Source organism: Pezoporus occidentalis, unplaced genomic scaffold (genome assembly GCF_034315485.1).
Source record: "Pezoporus occidentalis ecotype Australia unplaced genomic scaffold, CSIRO_AGI_Poc_V1 ctg78, whole genome shotgun sequence".
In the NCBI taxonomy this organism is placed as follows: Eukaryota; Metazoa; Chordata; class Aves; order Psittaciformes; family Psittacidae; genus Pezoporus; species Pezoporus occidentalis.
In genome coordinates, this window is record NW_026916137.1 from 591,842 (window position 1) to 608,900 (window position 17,059).

Sequence of the window (17,059 nt, forward strand, 5' to 3'; positions counted from 1 at the left end):
GGGTTTCACTCCCGGTCCTTCATTGCTGACAGGCTGGATGAAGCCGAAGGCAGAGCCTGATGGAATCTCATGTGGTTGATCTGATGAGTGAGCTTTGTTGGGCTTTTTATGCTAGGGCTTTGTTTTGCAGGCAAGGTGGGCCAGAAGGACTCAGAGTCCTCTCTTCACACCAGGGCTTTACCAGCCCTGTCTGGCTAGCAAGCTTGGCAGCTCCCAGCCCTCACCAGCTGCAAGGGTGCTCAGCTGTGTCTGGGGAACCAGGGCATGAGGAATAATTAGTTCAGACCAAGAAAAAACTAAGTGCTTTACATCAGGAGCTAGCAGTGTGGAACCTCTTGGTCAGCTCATGAGTGAAGGAATGAGTGTAGGTCAGACCCAAAGCCCCCTGATGGCAAAAGAAGGTGCCTGGTGATTTAGACTTTTAGCTGTGCAGTCCTCATGTCTGCACAAGCTTCAATGTTTTGGGGTGTCTTAAGCATATACTAAATGTGACATCTGTGATTTAACCTACTTTTTATTTCTCCTGGGACTGTAAGTTTTGAGGTGCTTTTAGAAGAAACTCAGTAGGTTAAACTGATAAAAAATAGGCTGTACCAGAAGGGGGGCTGAAGCTAAAGGAAGCTGGGAAAAAACAAACAGATCAACAGAAATGCTGATAAGTTTTAATTGTAACACGTAGAAAAATAATGGAATGAAAACAGGTAGAAAACAGATGATAGCTTTAGATATAAAATAGGTTTATTTGGATAATTCTTACTAATATCTACCCTATGCCTTTATATATATATAATACATTATACAGGATGAAATGTACTCATTTAATTTTTTTTACTATGACCTCTTGCACGTGAATTGTTGGTGAATTGTACCATCCACATGCTTTTGTAGCTAGCATTAGTATTAATCTGTGAAAGCTGGTGGGAGTTAGAAGAGGCAAACTGCATACATCTGCTATGTATGAAGATCATTGTATTGTCCGTTCCTTATTTATTACCATCTAACACTGTCTTTAATAGCAAATGCTAATGACTGCACAACTACAGAAAATACGAAGGAGCTGGAATACACCCAGTAAGACCCTCCAGCCAAACTGAAACTCCCCATAAGATTTCCATTAATTAAAATCTCTACAGATGGGTTCCTTTAATTGGAGGAAATGGAACACGATCCCTGTAATTAACTCTTCACTCAGAGGCTTCTCCCCTCTCCAGCATCTGGAAAGAGCAGCAGCGATTGTTTGGCACCTCATTGCTGGAGGCTGCAGCTGACTCTCCGAAGCGACACGCTGCCCAGGGCCCCACACCAAAACCGCTCTCATCTTTTCATTCAGACTCCTCCAGTAACCCTACCACACTGCACTGAGAGTTTTCTCTCTGTTTCTCTTTGCCATGAAGGGAAATGTTTGTTCTTCTCTAAGGTCTTCCCTGCCTGGGCTGGAAGGTGAGCATCTCTTTTCCACTGCAGTGCAGGGAGCAATGCCAAGCTCTCAAGCAAGTGATACTGAGAGATAGCCAAAGAAAACTTGCTGTCCCCCTTGAAGCAGCAGGTGATCTTTGGAGCAGACTTTGCCTTATGATGAGAGCCTTGCCTTATGTGGAGTATCTAGCAGTGTGGCACCAGCAGTCCACACAGACTGCCCAGCCAGTTCCATGGGAATATATCCACCTCTGTCTCTAGAGCACACAGTTTCTTCCATCACAGGTCTGACAGGTCGCCTTTCCCCCTGTTCCTGTAATTAAAAGCTTTTGTCCAATCCCACAGCACTTTATGTCATCTTCCATCCCACTATTTCCCTTTTGTTACCACTTTTCTGTGAACATTCCGAGTCCTATAATTGTCTCAGCCTTTCTTGTTCAGAGAGTCATTTTCCCTCCAATAGCCATATCTGCTGTGTGGCGCTGAACCCCATCTGCTGTTCTGCCTCCTCTTTCTCCATCTCATCAAGCTGGCATACCAGAGCAGAGCACAGTGAAGAATAAAATTTCCCCTCCCTGTGGCATCTGTAAAGCCATGGGTCTTTGTTACCTGTTTTCTTGTCTGCTGCAGTGTGAGGCTCCATGAACAGTTAAGAAAACTTCCCAAGAAGTGTGAGGCAGTGCCAGGCAAACTGGCAATTGCTGAGGAAAGCCGCTTGCTCCAGGATGCCCAACATCTCAGGTCTTCTGGAACATCTTATGTGTGCTGCTGGTGGTAATGCAAACTACCAATGCATTGGGTATGGACAAGCCCTGATCCTGAGGGTATGGTAACTATTTACGACTGGGAGCAGCTGCTACAGAGAGCACTTACACACACTCCTTAGCTAAGGGTTAAGTCATCATCGCTGGTGTTAAATGTCCTTGGGCTCTGCCACAGGTGAGCCAGAGGGATGGAAGAAGCAGTGGCACTTTGCACACAGTGAATTTCAGCACTGAATCCTGAAGCAATGGATTTGTGACTACACACCAACTGGTCCAAGGAGATTTGCCACTTTTGGGGAAAGCCAGGAGACATCATCTGGAGAGAAGTAGAAGGGTTTCAGGGGAACTCACGGGCCTGGAAGCAAAGTGGATACCTGGGGTCACTCTGCAGATCTCAGCCTTTCCTAATCAGTGTGGACCTTGCAGGATCCACAGCTCTCCATGTCTCCTGAGCACAGGGCAGCTCTTCAGAGGTCATCTTCTTCTTACACCTACTTGCCATTCACTATGACCAACATGGATCTTGGTATCTTGGCTTGGAGGAGCTTCCATGGAAATCCATGTTCTCAGCGCTCACAGGTATGTTGGAGCTGTTCTCCAGGGACCCATGGGAGCAGTTGCAACTGCATGTGTGGCAGACAAACGGACTCAAGAGAAGACATGCTTGGACACAAACCAACCTGAGGTAGGGGCTGCAAAGCCACATGGGGTCTTGTGCGTGGACTTCACTAAGAAATATATCTCATGCAACAAGGGCTCTTTCTCAGCTGGCCCTGACCAGGAGCAGCACATTCAAAAGGGAATAATATGTACAGGGTGGTGGGTAATACAGACAGAAATTGTTAGCTTTCTCTTTCTCATAATTTCTTTTACTTCAGTACATGGGTACACACTCAGTACAGATCACTGCACACTTCTGCTGAAGGCACTTCCAAGTTGTGCAGCACAGCACTCTATGAGGCAGATGTTTTACTGCTGCTTTCCATGCTTATCAGGAAAGAAAGCCAGAAACAGAAATAATGATCATTTAATTGCTCATACACTCTCGCTTTGTTCTGTGACAGCAGTGTCTGAGTTTTCTATCTATGGCAGTTGGGTTTCTTCCTGTTTTTTAGGATGAGTTAGTTTTAGGAACACAAGTCTGCTTTTAATCAGTGCTTTAAAAAATAGTTTTTTTTTTCTTGGAAATAACTCAAACATTGGTATCACTGGAGTCCTTTGGTCCCTGAGGCAAGCTCTCCGCTGCTGTGGTCTGCTGGCTACTCTGCAAACAGCTTCAGGCATTAAAGAATTGCACATTTTGCTCACTGTAGCGAAGCCAGACACCCTTCAAATTGCAAGGATCCACTTTTGGGGTGGGCAACACCTTTCTGAGTGGAGAGCAGGACTGCTGTGCTTGTGCCCACATAAGGCACTAGCCTGCATCTCAGAGAGGCTGTGTCCAGTTTCCCACATTCACATAACTCAAGAGCAATTCAGTCCACATAAAATAGCCAGAAATGATGGTGGCCTCAGACTACACCCTTAAAAGTTACATAGCTACTGCACTGTAAGTCAATTTTGAAGATGGTACCTGCCTTAGCAAATCAGGAAAGGTAAGCATATTTGTGCCTTGTGAGGCCAAGGGACATTATACAGTGGTGCCACGCAGGGCCCCAGGATGCCCCTTTGTCACGCTTCTTGAAGAAGGTGCATAATCCCTTCTGCTTGGCTTCTCTGAAGTCTTTCTCTGAGGACTCCTCCTGGTCCTTCTCTCTGAGAGCCTACAGGAATAACAGCCCAGTCCAAACAATTGCTTCTGAATCCAGTGCTCCTTACAAATAGGAGCTTATTCACCTGGCAGAGGGATTGGTAAAGAAATGCAAAATGGCACTTACGGTTCAGCAGAACACTTGGATGTATGATTGCTAGAGAGAAACCTAAGTGTGTGTTTCAGTGCACTGCTGGGTCCCTGCTCCAACTCCTCAGTCACCAGCAGACATGCACTAAAGAGGCACCAGTCTTAGTTGCACAGAATATAGGACAAATAAGATGAGTTCCCCCCGTTTTTGACTCGCTAGCACTGGATTGGCTGTAAGCAGAGTTCCACACCACTTCCCACAGCCTGCAACAGTTCAGGCGTGCCATTGCCTCCTATCCTCCACATCGAGCCAGAAGTGATGTGGAGAGCCACGTTACTTCCCTCCATAGGACAAACCCAGGTGTCACGAAAGCCTTGTTCTCTGATGGGTTTCAACTGCTCAAAGGGGAGGACTTGGGTCAGGCTTGCTTCTCACTGACGTAGAGCTTCTGCATATGCTTGAAGTTGGGGATGTGGCTAGAGAGGATTTTTCCTCATTCACTGCTTGCAAGAAGACTGATTCAAATTCTTGAAATGCTTCACCCTCTACCAGGGTTATTTAATCTGCAGGGATACACCCAGCAAAGTGGTTTGTCTTTATAAAGTTTTGCTAAATATTTCAAGAGACTGCTTTGTGCAAATTGCTACCTCAGTGAATGTGCCTTGCAAACCTGTATGATGATCTAATTAATATTGCTAAGGACACTTCAGTAGATGCATTTCCTACCTAAAGGCAAGCTGCCCACTGTCACCCAATGAATTTTTAAATGCCTATTTTTTTCCTTTTTTTCCGTCATGGTTTTTGTTGTTGATACCTCCGCTATTATGGTCAGAATACAAATTCTCTCTATATAAGTATCGATTCAATTGTACATTCAGCTTGCAAGAGGCTGTCTAGTAGCCATAGTAGTGTCCTGCTTTTCTACTGCTTACTGAGTGAAAAGCAATTCTACTTAGCTCTTCCTGCAAGAAAGCATCCTGCTGGCTTTTCACACCACAGGCTGGTTCCCATGCCTCCAGAGTCAATAGGGGTTTCATCACTGATTTTATTATTTTTTTTAAACTCTGTGTCTTGTAAGGTAGATTACAGGCAGTGAGATGATGTACAGTCTGGTCCTGTCTGTACTGAAGTCAATACACAGTGCTTGTGGATTTTGGTAGCAAGTTGTAACTACATTTACGAGGAGGTGATGATCGTGAAACATCCCTAGCTTATACGTGCCCTGGCATAGACACAGAATCTGGTTTGACATCATTAGCCCTAATCATGTGGGAAATCAGTAGATACTGACTTACCAACTCCATGAAAACAAAGCACAGCCTGGCAGCTCTCATGATATTGGTCTTTCTAGGAGTGACCTGTATACACCCAAGCGTCTCCACCAAGGGTGATTTCTTAGGTGTAAGCCTGTGGGCTAAAGCCATCCAAAAGAAAATATTGTGTGTCAAAATATGTCAATCTTTGGGTATCTGATTTATCAGTTAATGGGTGGATACCTGCCCTCTCCACTGATCTCTCAAAAGAAAGGAAACTATTGTGTTGAAGTTTTTTTCCCAGCTCTGGCCTTATGCAGTGCTGTAGTTAAAGTTATCTGAATATATTCACTTCTCATTTGAGCAATATCAACTTTAACTGCTTTTCATATGCCAAACTCATTTTATATAGTTAAACCTGCTTCCTATTTTGCTTTCTACCATTGATATGTTGTAGTAGGTATGAACATAACTTGAAAATACAAGAAAAAATAGTCTCAAAGGGGCTGGTGCTTCTGGCTAATTTTATTTGTTATTGTTGTTTTTTGTCTTGATGGTAGTGACTTGCCCTGCCCCTGACTGTACCCAATGTCTCTCATATGATACTTGCTCCTTTTTGTGCTCCTGTTGGGGAGAATTGTGTGCAATAGTGTTTTGCTTTTTTTTCTTTAGGAGGGCATGTTTATAAATGTTCATGTGCACTACATAATCCTTTCTCAAACACAGGGTATTTGGTCTGTAAGAGGAGTCAGAGTTTGGGAAGAAGCAATGGGACCAGAAACATTGGAGGGCAGCAGTACTTGCCACTAGCTAAATGTAGCTCAAAGAGAAAATGATCTCATGGAAATAATTCCACTGTTCTTACCTTTTTTTCCAAAACTTTTTGGGGCCAAATGTGACCAAGTAATATTTTTAATTTTGTGAACTTCCAATAGAAATATTGATGCAGGGGGAAGGCACAGACTGACAGTCAGTGACTCATCAGTTGTATTTTATGGACTGCCTCTGCCTTTCAGCTCTAGTAATTAAACAGTCATTGCTTGGAAATGCCCTCCCAGTGCGTCCTTGCTGGTTAATTATAATCCCCTCACGTTGACTCTGAAATGTCTCCTGCAGACGGAATGCAGCAAACTGCTGCTCCTTACCCAGGCAAGTCTTCCACCAGCTCCCCAGATAGTGGAGGGTGACTCTGTGCCCATGAGGTGCCAGCCTCCAGGCCCTTCTCTGGTCTGCTGGACCTGCTGTCAGCCACAGGGAAGCCATTGCAGCTTCTGCTTGGAGAAGACCCTCTGTCTTTACCAGTGCTCAGCCTCTCAACCTGCGAACTCAGGGAACGCTGTTGAAATCAGAGGAGGACTAATCTCCTGTTGGTGTGAACTAGAGCAATGGCATTTAATTAAATAAAAACCAAAACAAAACTAAAAACAAACACAAGCCAACAACAAACAGAAACAAAAAACACCCCACATGGCTTCTCCAGCTCCACTGATAGCTTTAAATATGGGTCTAGGCCAAATGAACCAAAGTCCACGTAGATTACATCTAGCACTTTTCTCTGATCAAGACAAGCAGATACCCAAACAAATTCAGTCTGATGTGATTGATCTGCCTCTCCTATAATCATGTTGCGTTTTTGCCTCCTTTCATTTCTGCATCTTGACTATTGCTTCCTCCAATATCTCTTTTAAGAAGCTGTATGATAGAGGTCAGACTAATCAACTGTACTTTCTGAATTACTCTTTTTCCTAGTTCAAGATCTATCCCCAAGTCTTTAAAACTCTTTCAGCCGTTTAAGTGCCTGCACAATCTCCACTACTTCTCGTATATTAACAACATTGCAGTACTCATGGAAGAGATGCATAACCTTGAACTGTCAGTATACACAGGTTCTCCGGCTGTTCAACATCACCGTAAGTTTTCAAAGAAGTGGAATATAATGCAGGTTAAGACTTTCTCTATTTCCAGCCTTAAATTTGTACATATTGTGAAATAACCTCTGTTAAGTACTGCCATTGTATCAATAGTTAACGAATGTAGGCAGAAATGTCAGATCAATAGAAAGAGTGTCTCTTTTTTTTTTTTTTTTACTTTCCCATGCAAAAATGTCATCAATTATTAATCAAAGCAGACTAAGATTTCAGTGAAGATCTGACTTCCTGCAGCAAGATACAGTATCCTTAAATGTTGAAGGTACATTCTTTCTTAAAATGCATGCTAGAGTAGGTTTTAATTGCAATATGAAATGGATTCAGTGCCAAAGCTTGAGTAAGGATGAGCATGAAGTGTGGGCTGCAATGTTTTAACATGCAAAGAGCTTTAATATGAGTACTGTAAGTGTACAGAAAAGCATGCTACACAAATGGTCCTGAGGACTTCAGGAGAAAGCTGTCAGTTTCCCCATCCCTAAAGATTTTTCTAAACCTCGGGGCAGGGCAACAGTGGGGACATTCCCCTCTGTGCAAAGGGCAAATAGGGCCCAAATCAAGATTGTCTTTAGACAGAAGAAGAAGTTGGGCATGCCAAAAGCTGAATTTCAAGGCTAGGGGTTTCTTTCATGCAATGGTTTCTGGTGTCCTTCACACTCACTGGCAAAGAGGTTCTGGGAATCCTCAGCCTGCTGGGGCCATGCAAGGACCAGGGCTGTTGAGGCAGAGAGGGCTGTTTGCTGGATTGACACTTAGACCTTGCATCAACTTTCAGCAAGCAGCTTCCAGTATCTATTTTAAAGCTCTGTTGGCTCAGTTTAAGCCATGCCTGTCATGAGCATTATGTTCAAATGCAAGCTAAAATGACTTAAAGACACGTTTAGAAGGACCGTGAACCCTGTCAGAATTGATAACCAAGGCCTCGCTTGCTTGATTATTTTCACTTGCTCAATTTATTGAATATGTACAGAGAATTAATTGAAAACAAAGTGCATTTGCATGACATATTTAAATTATGTAACAGTAGCCTGAGACACTGTGGTTAGCCATTAAATAAATCACTGTAGAAAGACCAGTTCAGAATGATGTATTTCTGAATACATTTGTGGCAAAGAGAGGAAATGGAAGCTTTTCAGGGAGGAAACAAAAAATCCATCCATCATGGGATTCTCCAACTAAAGTAGCCAGGGCTAGTAAAAATGTTTTAAAACATAGGTTTTAAATAGGTTTCCAGCTTCTCCTAGGAGTGGGATGCAGTCAGGTTTCTTTGTGTTACTCTTTTTTGGGTTTTGTATGATACATGTATTCATTTTGAGAGAAATATAAGAGCAGTTTGTTGGCTGGGCTTTTGGCTTTTTGCTGTCCTTATAAGAAAATAGTTTGCCATTAATTAAATTGGAATTCATCCCTTTGAAACTCACCTGCCACAGAGCTCAGCAGGTAGGAAAAGGCAGTCCTGCTGTCCCTGGAAACAGTAGTAATGCTTCAATTAATTGCAGTTGGACCAGAAAAAATGGCACTTCTCACAATGGCCTCACAGATTCAATGTGTGCTCAAGTGCTTGTGCTTTTCTTTTTATGGCTGCAGCTCCTGGAGTCATGAGATTCCTGTTACATTTCATTTGTCCTTTTCAGGATAAAAAAAAAGAGAGGAAAAGTTTCAACCTCTAATTGTGGACGATTCTGAAAATGAGATAGGACTCAGGCATGAGAAGGCATCTCAGGTTAGCAGTCATCTCATGACTGCTTTTTTGAGTCCTTGCCTCATGATTTTGAGAGACCAGAGACTGGTTATGCTGCAGCAGCATCAGGCCTTGTTGTTCAGAGCCATAAGGTCAATTATGCAGGAGGCTGGCACCGGTGATCAGGGTTAAATGCACACCTGAAACATATCACCCTCAACCACGTGGCTGATGTGGGCTTCTGACATCCTTGGAGCATCCTCCCCCAGGGTCGGTGTGTGCAAAACGTAAAGTCTGCTAGAACATCTTAACGTAAGTTAGCAAAGCTGAGGCAATTTCTGGGATCCTGCTCTGCTTTTTGCTAATTGTATTATTTATCAAATTTATGTCTTAGTTGGGTTGAGAAAAGTAAACCTCAAGTTTCACTTTCTTCTGAGGAGCTTCTGTTTAAGATTCCCATTCAAATTCTTTAGTGCAGTATCGTAATAGCAGCAGCAAGTGTTCTGAGGGAGTCCTTGGCTTTGGGGCTACTTTTCTATGGAAATATGCACATAGAAGGAACATTTTTGTTGCTTGAAGAAAAGGATCTTAACCTGCTGACTTTCCTCCAATTCTATGTGCTGACCTCACTGTGTTTGATTTACACTAGTGCCTAACTGGAGGCAGTGTACCTCCTAGTCTTCAGGAGCTCAGTGGCCTCGTTTGGCATTCCTGATAAACCCCTTGATAACCACAGATAGATACCATGTAAAGTGTGAGTACTCAGAGATGCTATCTTCCTATGATTGTGCATCTTTAAGCGAAGAACAAGAAAAAGCTTCCTGCATTTATGTCCTGCTGTCACAAAAAAAGCCCAGCCACAAAGGCACTGAAAATCAACACTAAAAAACCACCCCAAGCTTACTTTTCCCTTTGTATAAATATGCTGACTTACATCAGCTGAGATCTGACCCCGTGTGGGAAACCTGAGAAGCAGTATCTAAGCATTAGGAGTAGGTCCTCCTGTATTAATACTTTGTAGAAAAGGGAACAAGCTGTTCTTTAGAAGGAAGAAAAATTGCACAGCTCTGTGAATGATGGATCTGTTACACTTGTACAATTTCACCAAAGACTCTCCTGGCAAGAAAAATGCTTTGGAAAAGCATCCCTAAAAAAATCCAATACTGCCAATAGTTTTAGCCATGCAAACACCACCTCTGTGTATGTCACTGTACGTAAACCCTGTGAGCTAAATGTTTAGCTGGCTGTTTCTGCTATTACTCTCTCACCCTGAGAGCTGTTTGCATTACCAAACAAAGTCTAATGTTTACGTACGCAGTCACCCACTCTGTTTCCCTCCCTCACTTAGCTTTTATTCTGGAGAGTTGTTCTCTCCAATGATGCAAGCCTGCTGTAATAGCTCTGCCAAGGGATCCTGCCTCTCAAAAGAGAGCTATACTGGTGGGGCCAGAGGATAAAAGCTGGGTTGGTGCACTTTAATTGATACCAAGATTTCTTTTAATCAAGAGCAAAAGGCACTGTTACAGTCTGTGACATGAAGAGACACAGATGAGGACAGAAAGCATTTCTTTTACTCCCTCTGAAAATATCCCCCCTAGAATGGTAATTTCCTTTACAGAAGAAGGAAAAAGACCTGCAATTAAGCGCTCAGCATGCAGACAGCGCTGTTAGGTGGGGAAGTCCACAGTCACTCATGCAGGTGGGTACTGTATTTGCTCCTGGGGGTGAAGCCGTGGCACGGAGTCAAAGGGTTTCTTCAAGGATAGAGAGATTCTGGGATAGAAATGGAGAGAGCAAGAATTTTTTGTGGTGCTATGCTTGCAGCTCTGTCCACTGGAGCCCTGTGCATGGTACTGAGGAAGCTGCGATATACTGGTTGAAGGAAGACCCAGCATTTTTTTTCCCTCTCTTGCTGGTGATTGCTGTTGTTAAAACAGTCTTTCCAGGCATCCTTCTCATTGCTCCTACAAACTACAGTAGTAAAAGTGGCAGGAATTGCTTTCCTCTGCCTTTAGATCAGGAATTCTTATCTATTCCCTTGAATTCCTGTCCAGTCTTTTGTGGCCTGTTATTTTCCTCAACACCAAAAGGGGACTTTTTCCTGGGGCTTCAGGAGCACATGCAGTCTCATGCTTGGATGTTATAGTGATGGACAATATTTAAAGACTCAGTGGCTAGAAGGAGCAAACTGTATATATGTGTGTATGTGTAAGAAAACCTGCAGAATATGTCTGCTGTTCTAGCTGAGGTGGGGCCATTTGCAGGGCAGTGCTTCCCTGATGTGGGATAATAGGGCATGGGTGGGGGGTGATTCATTTCCTAGGAAATTTCCTAGGAAAGCCTCACCTTTGTGTGGCTGGCCATGAATGGATGATGAGCCTTCTACAGAGACCGTCATGCAACTATCAGCAGGCAAGCCATGAGGAGAGTTCTTCAGCAGTCATTTGAAAGTGGTGCCCAACACAGGTGGGTGTCCACACAGCCTTTGGCCCTGCCTCCCTCCAGTCTGGTTCTGGGGATGCTGCAGGTGATGGGGACCAGCCCAACGGCAGCTCAGGCTGTGGCAAGAGTGGTCTCATCCATAGGTGAGAAACCACCTTGGCAAAGTTTCTGTGGGCACAGGTATGACTGGGGTTATGTGATGGGGGCCCTGTGGGGTGGCAGGATGCTGGGGAAGGCAGCAAGGTGACCGCACGTGCCTGGCAATGGAAAGTCAGCTCTGTTGGAGAGGGCAGTCTTGCCACCAATTCCGGCACAGCTTGGATTTCAGCACTGGTAGTGCCACACAAAGGAGGACCCTCCCACCCTACACAAGCTCAGTCGGTCTCAGAGATGGGTGTCCTGTCCTGGTCTGGAGTAAAAATTTGGGGACTGGAGATAGCAGACAAAGCACAGAGCCATGGTGAAACAGAGCTCCTTTTTTCCATCTTTACACAAACAAAAGTCCCATTGAAAGCAGTAAGACATTGAGTCCTCTGACTGAAATATATATATATATATATAAATACACATAAATTTTTGATGTATTACAGTTCCAGCTCTACTCTTTCCCTTGATTTTAATTTTCTCTATGGAGTTCAAATACAGAGTGTTCCTTCACAGCTTATTTTCAAAGCCTTTTCTTTACTTTCATGTTTAAACTTACTTAAGGCCCCCAGATTTTTCTCCCAGCTGTGGAAGGCAAAGGCAGAGAAAAATAGAAAAGTCAAACACTCTTACAGTACTGGAATATTTAAAGACCATTCTTGACATACAGAGAAAAACCACAATAAATAATACTTCCATTTTTTTAAAGGAAATTATCTTTTTGACTGAAGCCTTTACCCGTTTTAAAGAGTATGAACAAATTAAAGTGTGTGTGTGCCTAATGATGCTTTGTTTCCACACCTGTAAGTGTTGTGGGGAGTTTTACCCCCACTTTTGCTCCTGTTTTCTCTCTCTTATATTACCAATCAGGCCCTGCTTCCCAGGCAGGAGCCCTTGGAAAGGAGAAATGCCTGAGCTTATGCCAGAATCACTGCCCTGGTTCTTCGGCAAAACCAGGCTTCCAACATGTGCTGTGTGCAGCACATGCCCTGCCCAGGCAGGCGACCATCTCAAGGCTCCCATCCAGCAAGGGTGGGTGTTGCTTTCTGGGGTTTTGTTGCCATCCTTCCCTGTAGCTGGTGTGTCTGCTTCAAGGTTTCTTTGCTTGTTGTTGGGAGAAAACAGCCAGGTTTGTGCATTCAGGCAGATCTGTATAGAAACAAGCAGTCTGTGTTCAGGTTCCTCTCGGACATCCAAGCATACTTGCATGACTGAAGTTCATTTTAATGGGGCTGCAGTCCTGGTCTCAGCCCATCCCTTTGCAGGTTTGAGGAGCCCATGGTCCCTGGATCCACTTACTGAGCGCAGCTAGCAAAGGCAGCTTGCAGATACAGCAGGTTTGGGGCTCTACTTTGAGATCTGAGACTGGGAGGAAGCTCCTGGGAGCTCTTTGAGGACTGTGAGGTGTGGGGTGCAACCAGGGGCCATGACCACTAGTGAGCCCTGGCAGCCTGGAGTTCATTTCCCTTCTGTCACCTATATTGCTGCAAAATGCAGATTCACTGAAACTCCTCAGACTTTTGCCTGTTTCAGTAACCATTTGCTTCTGAGGGACCAGTGGCATTGTGCAGACCATGATTTCACCCTGCGGAGGCCATGTTTCCCCCAGGATGGACACAAAGCAGGCTGGTGCTGGGGTAGACTTTCTCCTGGTATGCTTTTCAAATGCTGGCAGGTTTGTGCACTAGCAGGGGCAGCTGGGTTGGCTTTTTCAAGAGTAGAGCAGGCTATTAGCGTCCCTGGGAGGTGTCTCAAATAGTGAGGTGCAGGGGTATAGACCAGACAACCTAGGGAGCATGGAGGTCAACCTGGCTGGCCGGCTCCGATGCCAGTTGTTCATAGTCCTCCCCTCCACCCTGGATAACAGAAAGATTTTCTTTCCATGGAGGGAGCTGAAGCTTTCTGCATAGAAAGCTTGGGGCATCCCAAGGGGATACTTGGGGCCTCCTGCCAGCAGCTGTGTAGCCTCCAGGTCATACATAAAGGGTGACTTCATTGAGTATCTCTCGCGAAACTTGGGGACATTGCCAAGGATGCTGTGTTTGTAAAGCAGCCTGGTAATACAGCCAGGGAGGGTGATAGTTAATCTCTTTCTCCTTTATTTTCTCTGGATGAAGCATTTATTTGCGCAGCATAGCTGGTGGGGGTGAGCGCAGGTGTCTGCCATCTGGAGCACACAGAATTAGGAGACTAAAACTTGGGCTGGGAGGCTCACAGAGAGCATGGGAAGGATGTGCATGCTGCCTGGGAATAGCACCCCAAGAAAGATCCTCAGGGAAAAGGGATGCAGGGATGTAACTCATCCTCGCCCAGAGTCTTTCTCACCTGACAGAAGCATGCCATGGCAGCAGAAGCTTAACCCACTGCATGGGGAGAAGTAGTGCAAGGAAATGAAGGATGGTGGGCACTTCAGAAGAGCAGATGAGTTTACCCCTGCTCATGGCTTTTCCAGCCCCCTGTGTCAGGGCAATGGGACTTTGCTGCTTGTCAACACCATTAAATTTTGATCCCACTGGCCAAATCCAGCAGAGTTTGAGAGACACTCAGGAGCCTCAAAGTTAATTATAGACTCTCAGCAGATTCACGAAGAGGATCATTAAATCAAGGAGGTGGGTACAGATGGGGCTCACTAAGGGGACAATGCTCCTAGCTTGGTCTAGCTGATCTGGTGAAGCATCTTGCCCATGCGTGTATCACCAGAAGCAGAGGGTAGGAGCTTGCTATTGCTGGGATGATGAAGAGTGATGAGGAATAGAAGATGCAAATCTGCAGAAACACAGGCTCCATTAATTTCACTGCTTTGTAAATGAGGGTAGGGGGTAAGAGCGGTCATTACTAGGATGGTTGTGATTATTAGGACAAATCCACTAGAGCTATGAAATTAATATGCTGAAGTGTGCTAAGTCTCTGGATGCTCTTATTCAGAAGTCACTTTTTTTTACTATCAGGTCTTTTGCTAGATTGTTAAGAAATAATTAGTGGGGCTGAGCTCAGTGTGGCCACATGTGAATGGGACTGTGCATGAACAGAAGGCTTGTCAGATAAAAGCTCAAGGAGTAGAAGAAAAATCTCAGGTCAAAAGAAAGCATTTGCAGAGCCCGGGAAGGGAGAGAATCTGAATAATCTGCCTGTATATAAAATACATCTCTCCAGCTAGACTTTTCAGATGGATTACTCTGAAGGGACTGTTGTGACTTTATTTCTTAAGCATGTCAGAGAGGCTTTTCTAAGACAGTACTTACATTTCCACTCCCTTACGTGCCAGTTGCAGATTCTCAGCAATGCTTGTTATGAAGTCTTGTTCTCAAGTGCATTTAACCCCCCCCCCAAACCAGAGCTACGCTTAGCCGTCTTTTCTATGGAGACTTGATAGACTTTCTGCATGTGTTCCACAACTCACAGTATCTCAGGAGGAACTCCAGTATTTTCTGTTTAAAAATGGCACAAATCCACTTCCTAAATCTGAGTTTGAGATATGCAATTGAAGGGGTCAATAAAATGTTAATTCTTTTTAGAAAAAAACAAAGAAAGGTGTCCTGCTCCTGCAAATGAAGGATATTCAGCTATGCCATGACTGCATGTTGCAGGACAGGATAAGGAATCCATTTGGCTCTTTGGGATAGGTATCAAGCTGCTCAATTACAGGAGAGTGATGGTCCCAGCAGAATAAATGAGAAGCTGCTGGGCTCTGTGTTCCCATGGGAAGGCTGTTGCAGGCTCTCCAGCTAGCTCAATTATAGCTGCAGGCTGCAATGTGTACTATCAAACATACAGTGGCTTCAAAATAGAGATCTGAGCTGTAATTTTCCACCAGGATGCAGGTCTTTTCCCACATCACTTTAAGTTGGGATTATTCATAATAGTTTGTGTTAGCAGCGCATGGGGGCTCCATTTGAAATTGAGCTCCCTTGGATGCACTATTGCACAGCCTCATATTAAAGGCACTCTCTGCGTTGAGAAACATCTCCCATAAATATATAAGGTGAAGGATGAGGTGGGGGAAGAAAGTGCCCATTGTGTAACTGGTGAGCCTGAGCACCGGAGGCACAGACAGCAGCAGGGATTCCCTGGTTCCCAGCCCAACATCTCTGCTAGTGCTGCTGCAGAGGCCCCCTCTCACTGTGGTTCTGCCAGTGATGGCAGATGCAGGAGCTCTTGCTCAGCCCCTTGCTGGTTGAAAGCTGTTCTTTCTGCAGCTCTTCAGTGCTTGGACAGAAGGGGCTGACTTGCTAATGGAAGAGTGTTGCCTTCACTGAGGAACACGCTTCAGGAGGTGCTCAGCACTTGCAACTCTGTCAGTCCAGAACAACATAAAATACCATGACAAAGTCCGCCAAAACATTGCACGTCTGCCAGGCATTATAATTAGAAGCAATAGGGCCCTGGAGGGGCTTTGCTGCCTGTAGCACAGCACGCTGCAGAAGACACTGGTATCCACGCCAGCTGCACATTTGGGGCACTGCTCTGCTGCCAGTACAGTTGAAGTTAATCCTTGAGCATAATATTGTCCATACAGTGACACTGCTGCAGGGCTGCACAGGCAGGGCAAGCAGGCAGTGAGTCCAGTGAGTTGTGTAAGTGCTGCCCATGCTGCACTGGATTTGATAGCTTGCCATAAGGCTGTGTGAGACTCTGCGGGCACCTTTTGGTGTGTGTGGAGGAAGCATCATGGTAAATCCCAAAGGACTGAAAGCAAAAGCCTATGGAGGGCAGAGCAAACATGTCATGTTGGGAAAAGCGGTTTTGATGTAAGATGCTTTGTTGTTTGGTGCTTCTGGTTCCATATGCAGCAAGCCTGTGGCTCCTATTCTACTACTTCTGTAGTCTCATTTGCTGGATGAGCACCTGCTGGCTTCATTACGTGCACCATTGTGACTGATGGTAGAACTCATGTTGACTTTGATAAATGACATACTGAAACCTGACTGCCATTCTTCCATGTGCTTTCATGGTAAAAAGGTGTGATTTTTAATTCTTGGACATCAAAGCAGGTACAAAAAAACCTGGGAGCTGATTGTCCACAACTCCTGAAACTGCACAAAGTGTAGGAAACCCCTTGATCCTTACTTGGCAAGTGGTGGGCTGGCTACAGACCCCCCCCCGAGCCATCTACTGCCTTTTGGAATAGGAAGAGGGATTTAAAGGAGGCTCATTAAAATGTTTCCTTTACACATTCAGTTCCAAGCTGGTGCTTCTTGCTGTGCCATCTCAACCTCCTTACGTATTTGTTCCTATTTTCCTTCATACCTATATCTCTGAAATTAATTTGAGAAGTAGCTATTTTTCACCTTTTGTCCTTTTGCTTAAAATTAGGAATGTTAGATACTTGTAAGTACTCATCTTCTTGTCTTCTCCTCACTCTGATGGCATTTCCTAGGTCTGTCTCACACTTAGACCTATCTCCTTTGTAATACTGAAATACACCTAATAAGCAGTATGATTTTTATCCAAACTATTGTAAGCCAATATTATTTATTTTTACCATTCCTACTATAATTTTTGAGCTAATAGTCATGATGCTGCAGTTATAATTGAGTTCTAGTTTGTACATAAGGCTGGGGTTCATAATCTTTTTGTATGAAAAATGCGATTT